This window comes from Mesocricetus auratus, unplaced genomic scaffold (genome assembly GCF_017639785.1).
Source record: "Mesocricetus auratus isolate SY011 unplaced genomic scaffold, BCM_Maur_2.0 Super-Scaffold_100023, whole genome shotgun sequence".
In the NCBI taxonomy this organism is placed as follows: domain Eukaryota; kingdom Metazoa; phylum Chordata; class Mammalia; order Rodentia; family Cricetidae; genus Mesocricetus; species Mesocricetus auratus.
The window spans coordinates 6,715,001-6,725,153 of record NW_024429204.1 but is presented as its reverse complement, the minus strand read 5'-3'; the positions used below and the strand labels follow the sequence as shown (position 1 = coordinate 6,725,153).

Here is a 10,153-nt window from a genome sequence, read left to right as displayed (position 1 = left end):
TTTTGAGTCACTATCGAGAGGTTGACTTAATTTTCTTATTGTTACCCCATAATGGTCCTAGATTTTGGGGATATCACGTTTAATTCTGTTTGTGGTCACACAATGTTCAATCTAGAGATTTCAGAAGGGCAGGAACTGTACATTCCATTGTCTAGACTGTGTATAGGTAACTGTACTCACCAATTTTCACTGATAAGACAATATCTATTGTACTTAGATACATGCTTAAGGCAGAAACATGGATTCTCTTTGAGTGCAGTAGAGAGGTAACGAACTTTATTTCTTTAATAGATGAATAACCAGCTGGATTAATTTTTTTGGAAACTTGTGCCTGCAGAAAGATGCAAGGTTTTTAAATTGAAAGGAGACTGAGACTGAGTTATGATGATGGGCAAAGGAAAATTTATGTGGAGAACAAAGTTTACCAGAATGAAAACCTGTAGATAAACACAGGAGCTACTGTCTGTGTACAGTTGCAAGCTCTGGAATCTGCCCTTTGGTGTCCCTGGGAACACTCTTGCTGGCCTCTGCATCTGCCACAGCATCCCAGAGAGTTCCTTGCCTTTGACTTTGGGGTAAATCAGTGGCTGTGGCTATGAGGGCTGAGATGAGGTCTTGGGCTAGGGGAATAGATTGTAGCATCTGTAATCTGTATCCTAGAAATTAAAATGGCGCCATAGTCATTAATTGAGGCAGACACACAGACTGAAATAGGAAGGGAAATTAAGATGAAAATACTGTCTGATTTTCATGTTTTATATCATATTATATGCAACATGGGCAGAACACATCTGATTTAACTCATGAAAGTAACTCCAGAGCTTGACACGTTTTGAGAATCATTTGCATAAAATTGATTACAAGGGGGACAGGAATAATATTTCTGAGAGGCCAGCACACAAATCACCTGAGAAGCGTGATTTTTAAACATCAAGCAATATTTATATTTCAAACTGAGCAGATAAGAGCATTGGGACAATTCACAACGCTGGGGAAAATGGGACAGACTCGTGTCTTGATCTTGGAGAAATAGGGGAAAGCTTAAACTTCCCATCGTTAGCAGTAGTCCTGTACAAATCCTTCTTGGGTATTCATGTCTAATATTTTAAATCAATCTTGGGAAACAGGCATTCAAGCCACCTGTCAGAAAGGTTCTATGTTCTGTGCCAGGTTTAGAATACCATAGTGAACAGACATAAATTGCATTATATGTATATATATATATAAATATCATATATATCTCCAGAACATTAGACGCCGTTAACCATTGGCATTTTTGAAGCTCTCTGGAGAATATATATCCTATAAAGATAAAATATTGGACTTAATTTAATGCCCCCTAAAATGGGTTTGTAGTCCCCTTGATCTTCTTGGAGTCTGGGAAACTGTTAGCTTGAATGCTTGTACTGGGGAGTAGCCATTGCCATCCGGTTGCTTTCTCTGAGTGATAACGGGTCTTGCATTAATTTCTTTCTCGTCTACAATATTTTACAGAGAGATTTCTGTTGCAGTCCTGGGTGAGTAAGTATTCTGGCAGAAGCAGGGGTTGCTCCAGGCCAGGATGTCTGCAAACTGTTTCTTCCCAAAATGTCAAAGCATCTAGCAATGACATCCATCATGCATCATTTTACGAGGACAATTCCCTGTGGGTCAGATCAAAGTCAGATAACATTATCCCAGACAAACAACCTGGGTTAAAATTGCCATTTACCCCAGGGACATTCTACATCTGGGCAAACTGTATTAGTACTTTTCCTGATTAATTCCTCCAGCTAAGGAAATCTTTGCCATAAAGTGTCCCTTTATTTAACTCCATGCAGAAAACAAATCCCAGATTGAACCTGATTTTTAAATATAGATGTGAGCACCATCAGTATACTGCTCAAAATCTGAGAGAGACTTGATCTAATAAACATGTTTTCCTTGTGTGGTTAACTAAGTTAGATTTAGGTTTAGGTGTGAGTGTTTCAACAACAAATATACCACCACCAACAACAAGAAAAATAAAAACAACAGAAATTTCAAAGTACTCCCCAGAACTCGTCAAGAACAATCCTTTGTAGAGGGGAGGAGTAGTCTTCTGGAGGGACGTACTCTGCTGTGTGTGCTTGCTGAGTTCCTCTCCACTCGGTCTTTGCTAAGGTAAAGAGAACTCTACTCATAATTAAATATGACAGGAGTCACATTCTAAATAGGAAGGAAGGATGGACAAGGAAAAGTAGAAATGTGCACTTTGGAAAGTGCTTCAGATATCCTATGTTGGTGTGTGTGTGTGTGTGTGAGAGAGAGAGAGAGAGAGAGACAGAGACAGAGACAGAGACAGAGACAGAGACAGACAGACAGACAGAGAGGCAAAACAGTGAGAGACAGAGAGATGACAAATTTATGGATGCACCCAGAACTTTGTCACGTGAACACATTTAGGCATGAAGAAGGACAAGAGACACTGCCCCTTGTCTAGGATTCTGCTAAAGTACAACTTGGAGATTTTATTATTTGGTTGTGGTAGAAAATTTTGCTATCCTGTCAAGTTTGTGTTTTGTTTTCAACTGATCTTTTTTTATTAAAATGTTTTTATTTATTTTACACACCAACCACAGTTTCCCCTCCCTCCTCAACTCCAGCTCCCCCACCTCATTTTTACACCCCCATCTACTCCTCAGAAAGAGTAAGCATGGCGCCGGGCGGTGGTGGCACACACCTTTAATCCCAGCACTCGGGAGGCAGAGGCAGGCGGATCTCTGTGAGTTCAAGGCAGGGCTGGACCAACAGCCTCCAAAACAATACAAAGAAACCTGTCTCGTAAAAACCAACAAAAAAAGAAAAAAGAAAGAAAAGAAAGAGTAAGCACAGCGTATCAAATTGAGGCAGGACCAAGCTCCCCCAATGCATCAAGGCTGAGGGAGGCACCCAACCAAAAGGAATAGGTTCCAAAAAGCTAATACATGCACCAGGGACAGATCCTGGTCTCACTGCTAGGGACCCCACAAACAGACTAATCTACACAACTGTTACCCACATGCAGAGGGCTTACGTCAGTCCTATGTAGGCTCCCTAACTGTCGGTCTAGAGTCCCTGAGCTTCCACGAGCGTGGGTCACCTGTCTCTGTGGGTTTCCCTGTTATGGTCGTGACTCCCATTGCTCACACAATCTCTCCTCCCTTGCTTCAGCTGGATTCCTGGAGCTCAGTCCAGTGCTTGGCTGTGGATCTCTGCATCTGCTTCCATCGGTTACTGAGTGAAGGTTCTATGATGGCAATTAGGGTAGCCACAATCTGGTTACAGGAGAAGGCCAGTTCAGACACCCTCTCCACTATGATACGAGTCCTAGCTAGAGTCATCCTTGTGGATTCTTGGCAGTTCCCCTGCCACCATGTTTCTCCCTAACCCATAATGACCCCCTCCATTAGGATCTCTCTTTCATTGTTCTCTTTCTCTGATGCTCCTCCAACTTGGCCATCCTGATCCCTCATGTCCCCATTCCCCATCCCCTCCCCTCTACTCCCTCCTCTCTTCCCCCTGCCCCCAATTTACCGAGAGATCTGATCTACTTCCCTTTCCCAGGGCGATCCGTGTGTCTCTCTTAGGGCCCTCCTTGTTACCTAGGTTCTCTGGGGCTGTGGACTCCATAGCCTGGTTATCCTTTGCTTCACATCTAATACTCACTTATGACTGAGTACATATGGTATTTATATTTTCTGAGTCTGGGAAGGGGAAGATTCATTGGTGCCTACTGTAAAATGATAACCGAATGAAGTGAGAGACGGAGGTGTTCTTTCACCAGTAGACAAAATTACCTTCGTGCTTCAAGACAGCATAGAGGATTCTCAGCCATCCATGTCAAAATACACAGTCGACATTACTCTTTGGACTTGAGGCTGTCCTCGGTTTGACTCTTCCAGGTAGGGTCTTAAGCTGCTGTGAAAAACAGGACTTTGAAAGGGCAGTCACAGTTGATTACATCTCTTTTCTAGTGAGTCAGCTTCTGCAGGAGGCTGAACGCTAATTGTGGATCGAAAATTCTGTGCACATCATCTCCAGCTTGAAATATACTTACATATATGCATATATATATATATGTTGAAATATATCTCAAGTTCTCACTTACTTTGACAAGTCTAGAGAAGCCAATACTTAGTATTTTTTATAGCAATGAACCTGGAATTGCAAACAGAACATTGCGTCTCCAAGATTAAATTCTTTCCAGCACAGACCCGACACTCTGTGTCATTTAGTACTCTGTGGGTATAAGACACCCTTAAAACTCTGTCTAACAATTTTGGCAGTTATATAAGAATTAAATCAATATTTAATCTTTGGATTCTATCACAGCATGTAGAAAACTTGATAAGAAAATAGTTTATGGTATTTGCCACATTTCACCAAGCCATTTGAGTAGCACTCCTCGGTCATTAGCCCCCTGCGGTTCTAATGGAAAGAATTCAGTCAATATTCATCAATGTTTATAAAGGACATTATGATTCAAGCCGAAACAAGAGTCCTTGAGACCCTATTATTGACCACTTGGCTGCTTCATGATTCTAGATAATACTTGGTCCTTCACATGTTTTTGCCACTGAGAAATATGAAGAAATATTTGGAATGGGGCAGAAAAGGAGAACAAATCTATAATGCTCAACTTGGATGACGTTTTTGATCCTGTTCGGCTGCCTGCATCACCACTATGACAGGTAACTCTTGTCTTCTGTACTTGGGCACAACATTAAGATGATCACCAGCATAGCAAACGGCACGTCTTCCTTCCTCCCATCTTCCTTCCTTCCTCCTGTCCTGCCCCTCTCCCTTTCCTCTCCTCTCTTTTCTTCCTACTCCTCTTGTCCTATCAGCTCCTTACCCCAATGCTCCCTCCCCCTCCCCTCTCCTTCTCTCTCTCTACTTTGAAATCACCTTTCATTTCCTTTCTCCATTCCTTTCTTTTCCTGTTTTTCTGAACATTCATTATGAAGAACACATCACGGGGCCGTGAGTTAGCCAGTTCCACATCAAGGTAAAGACGCATTAAATTCTAGACATAGGCTTGATATGGTTGTGCATACCAGACTCCCTAGCACTCAGGAGGCAGAGGCAGGAGAAAAATCATGAATTCTAAGCCAGCCTGGTTCACATAGCAACATCCAGGCAGGCCTATAATATAGAATATCACCAAGCAAAATAAAACAAACAAACAAATGAACCAAACATTTTAGCATTTGAGACCTAAGCCTTTACATTCTAGATGCCTTAACAAGACAGGACTGCATGGACAATCAAAAAGAACTGAGTCAGATATAAAGAAAAGGCAAACACTGGATACATTCAGAATAGATGTTATAGCGTATTTGCTTTATTTCCAAGATAAAAGGTAAATCACAAGCCTAGTACTGGCTTATAAACTTGGGCTTTATCAGTAACGATTTCTGAGCTTTCAACCACAATAGATGTATATTTCTAAGTATATAGGCGACGTAGCCTGGAACTTAAACATTAATAATGAATTGCTATGGAGGAATGTTTTATATGTCCACACACACATATACGTTTATTTACTTGTATGTATTCATTTCCCCTCTTAATTACTAATTCTTCAATGGACTCCACTCTCTTTTGGCTCCATTTCTGGTACCTGTGGTATAGACACATTCAGTGTAGACAAACTGAAGAATCTTGACCCTGCCAAATGCCAGTTCTTAGCAAGTGACTCTCCATTGTGCAGCTGACTGACAGGGATGCCCAGTAATGTCCCCATGGTTTCGCAGTGCTCAGCTGATGAACTGGGGAGAGTGGTGTCTACCAGCAATGACATTCTCTCACTGCCAGAAGACGTGGTGAGCATGGCTTTTCAGGCTGTGGGTGAGCACGTCTATCTATAATGAACTCAAGAAGAATTTAACAAATGTTCTCTTACTATAAAGAGCCTACGTGGGATTTTATGACCCTCCCTGTCCCTCCTGTACAACAAGACCAGCCAGTGTGCAAGCCATTCATAAAGAAAGAGCAGCCAGTATGCACACCATTCATAAAGACCAGTTAGTATGCACAGCATACATAGATACCAGCCAGTAGACACACCATTCATAAAGAGAGACCAGCCAGCATGCACACCACACATAAAGACCAGCCAGTATGCACACCATTCATAAAGACCATGTAAACAGGATTTAACCCTTTCTAGTTAAATTTGACACACATTCTTTTGTCAACTTTCAATTTTTAGAAACTTTGTCAGATATGGTGGGAGTAACTGACTCTGAGGATTATCCTGCATTTCCCAGAAGAGGAATGACATATGAAACTAAACGATGAGAAAAACACCATATAGTCGTTGATGATGTCTAGAAGAATCAGAGTAGAAATGATTGACCCTGGAAGAATGTTTTCAAGAGGGGAACACCCGACCTTGGATCTGAAAGATTACGAAAACAGTGATAGCGAGGCATGGACATGATGTATGTGCCCAGGCTTCCCCTCTATGTCACTGTTAACCTGCTCTACTGACTTCGCCAGCACATTCTTAAGCTGAACCTCCATTTTCTCATCTCCAAAATAAATCATTTAGACTTCATGGTCTTCAGGAGTCTAAGAAAAACAGCAACAACAACAACAACAAAAATGTGTGTACACCCAATGAATTTCAGGGGAGATAGTGAATGAGACAAAAACCTTTCCTAATTAAGGGTCTTTCAATCTATTAGAGGCCAAGTGACAAGAAGAGAGATAATTAGATTTAGAGTAGTTTCCATTGCAAAACCTGACCAGTATCACTGCCGAGACACACGAGACCCACGACTTTGAGATCAGGTTAGGGAGGAGAGAAAGAGAAGGATGAAAACTTCAAGACAAAGGCTGGCATACTGTTTGAGTAGCACTATGTGCTAGTACTGCATGCATCATCCAAAGCGCGTCCTAGTCTGTCCCTCTTTTACCGAAGACGCAAAAGCCTGAACAGGTTAGGCATCACGTTCAGCTTCTAAGGTAACTAGCAGGAAAGCTAGACCCAGAACCCTTCATTGTCGCTGTGCTCAGTGATGCACTCCATAACTGCGATACTGAAGGGTAGTCCAGGCTTTGACCTGGTGCGAAGAGAGGAGAGCAGGGAGCTCTGCCACTGTGGTACTTGATAAGTAGGGGACCATCCGCCTGAGATGCGGTTGGGAGGCAGGGCAGGCTCTCCTCCATTGGCCTATGAAGGTTGGGGAGCGGGTTTAATCGTGAGATAAGCATGCAGGCTTTGCTGAAGAAACCAGGAAGCAGTCTACCGACCGAAATTGGAGTTCAAGAGTTAAATTCTAGTCCTGGTGGAAGATTCGAGACAAAAGAATCCGCGTTAGGGAGCTGTGCTGAGGCAGCAGTGGGGTCTTTGGTGTATCTTCAAGCAGTGAAATCTCTGACTGAGCCCAAAGCCTGGAGATTAGGCTGGTGGGGGGTGGGGGAGGACAACATCCAAGCTGCATGATGATTGAGAATGAGTGGTTCAAAATCCAAAGATCTGTTCTGGAATGACAGTGACTTACCAGCTATGGGCAATTCAATTAAATATCCCCTGAGCCCTCAGTTTTGTCAGTGGAATGGGCTCATGGACACTTACTCTCTGGAAACGCTGTTCATGTCAAACCACACAGTATGTGTGAAGTTGCAAGGGGAATGCTGACACCTTGTGATGGGACTGGTGAGAATTCCCATCAGGGGTTAGTAACAGAACACCGGGGAAAGAGAGGTTTGGTGTGGTAGACATGTTTTCTCTCACATAAATGTCACGAGACTCCAGGCTAGAGTGGAAGATTCCACACCATCCAGGGCCTCAGCTTCTCTTGCTTGTTCTGTGTGTTTAGAATACCTTCCAACGTACGGTGTAGGATGGATGTACTCTAGTTCTCGCCATCATTTGATGGGCTAAAACTAATTTACATGGTTAAAGAAGTCACAAGTGAGGCTGAGCAATAAATACTGTTAAACCACAGAACAATGCTCCAAGCTTACTTTTCAATATTATGTTGCTGTGTGAGGAAGAGACGATGGTGTTTCAGGACAGTCAGAAGATCTGGTGTGGTTTTGTGGTCCATGACTGATACCAGCAGAACTACTTTTAGCAATTATAGTACTTAATCATGGCAATAGCAAGTCATAGGGTTCCAGAGGGATCTGATGATGTAAAATTCATGCCTTGTCCTCTAGACACCTAGTAAAAGTCAAAAATTAATTTTAGACATCTGACTGGTCACTCACTGTACCTGTTGGTTGTCCTTGATAAATACGGTTTCTTGTGCAGTTAGAGATAACCCTCCCACAAAGTTACAACTAATGAGATGTGAATTAAAAGGGCATGCTCCCCACTCATGTGGCCACTAAATGCCTTCCACATGGGAGGCTCTGTTTAATAAGTGACATGGATACTAAATACAGTATAGATTGTATATGCATGTAACACATTTGACATACAGACATATGTATATACATACTTATACGCATATATACATATTTATATACACACATAGTATACAGTAACTGTGGAGTGCTGTGATCGTTATATATTATCTCAACTAGACGGATAGAGCACTTTCTTCTACATGTTTGGAGGTATGCGTACTGCTGGCATTGCAGAGAGATCACAGTTAACAGGAAACGGCCAGAGGATGGAGGGAAGAGACATTTCTAAGAGTCTTTTCTTTGACGTATGTAGAAAGCTACTGGTAAAAAATAGTCCAGAACGTACTGTCATTTCACCTCTGGGTATATCCGTTATGAACCAGAATAGTCATCCTCTGTGAAGAGAGCTGGGCCACCTGTTCGCTGGCTGTGCCCCTGTTCTGGTTGCTGAGACACTCAATATTCCCCGGCTCTCTCAGGGAAAACAGCGGAGAAAATTTCCACCACAGGCTTTTGCATTATCTTATTGAACATCATGGTCCTATGTTGCTCATCTAATTCTAACAACATGGCTTCCTGGTGGGGGGGGAGCATTCTGTTTCACAGAGACACCGAACTAAGGTTGTTCCTATGGAAGGGTTGGCATATCCAAGTTCCTACGTGATAAACTCGGGTAATTTAGCTTTGTTGATACAATCAGCTACGTCATCCAATAAACAGATAAGAGCAACTGATACAATCTGTTTTGCTGATGAAAATGATATTGTGATGTCTTTTTTTACTTAGAAATCAGATGAATGAAAACATGACAGTGGGCAGAACTGTAAGGAAAAGGCAAGGAAAAGCATCTAGCCATCCCTGTGAATCAGGCAGCTAAAAAGATCAAGTAGAACGAATCTAACCTACTTTGAATAAAGTAGAGCTTCTGGGGGGTGCTAAAATGGAGAGAAGAATGAGGACAGATTTTACAGTAGAGCATGACTTGTATAACTAAGAAATTAAATATATAAATGGACAGAATAATTTCTATTTTAAATCTGAGCTAAAAGCCTTAAAACCAAGTTGAAGACATATGCCAAAGAAAAGAGGGAAGTAGATATTGGAGATCTTAACTGTTGAAATTATGAAGGCACTAGCAAACGTGCCCAAACTAATTAAAAGGTGGAAAGAACACAAAATGAGATTTAAACAGATGAGAAAGTAATTCCATAAGAAATTCTTTGATTTGAAGATTCAAGATGTTAGTTAACAATTTCTAGACAGTATCGATGGGCTCTGTATCTATACCCTGTGTATGACTGCCAAGGCATAACTTGGAAAACCTCCCAAGCTGGTAAGAATTCACTCAATGGACAACCAGTCTACAGAAGAGGAGAAGAGGGATATCATGTTCACAAATGAATTCAAAGACAGGGAAACTATACGAAGAGTTGACTAGAAGAAAATAATTAATCACTTAAAAATGCAAGCCCAGCTAATCATTAATTCATGAGGACAAAAGATTGAGAGACTAGAAGTCTTTAGCATGGTAAGATACAATTAAATTGTGGTTTTTGTTTTTTGTTTTATTTTGGGGTTTTTTTTTTTTGGTTTTTTGAGACAAGGTTTTTCTGTATTGCTTTGGAGGCTGTCCTGGAACTCGCTCTGTAGACCAGGCTGGCCTTGAACTCACGGATATCCACCAGCCTCTGCCTCCTGAGTGCTGGGATTAAAAGTGTGCACCACAAATGCCCGGCTAATTGTGGGTTTTTAAAAAATGATTTCATTTATAATCTCATTAATTAATAAT

At 41.7% G+C, this 10,153-nt stretch overlaps 1 long non-coding RNA gene across 2 annotated transcripts in view; it reads right to left on the bottom strand.

The window, feature by feature from the left end:
• Nucleotides 1-678: 678 nt before the first annotated feature.
• The window catches only part of LOC110341338, a 57,763-nt gene continuing 48,288 nt past the window's right edge, over nt 679-10,153 (bottom strand). Inside the window, exons 2-3 of one of the 2 annotated variants that reach the window (XR_002383240.2) lie at nt 3,798-3,918; nt 679-1,643 (exon numbers count right to left, since the gene is read on the bottom strand). This is a non-coding gene — a long non-coding RNA (uncharacterized LOC110341338). The remainder of the gene's footprint in view (nt 1,644-3,797; nt 3,919-10,153) is intronic. The other variant, XR_002383241.2, reaches the window with a different exon arrangement.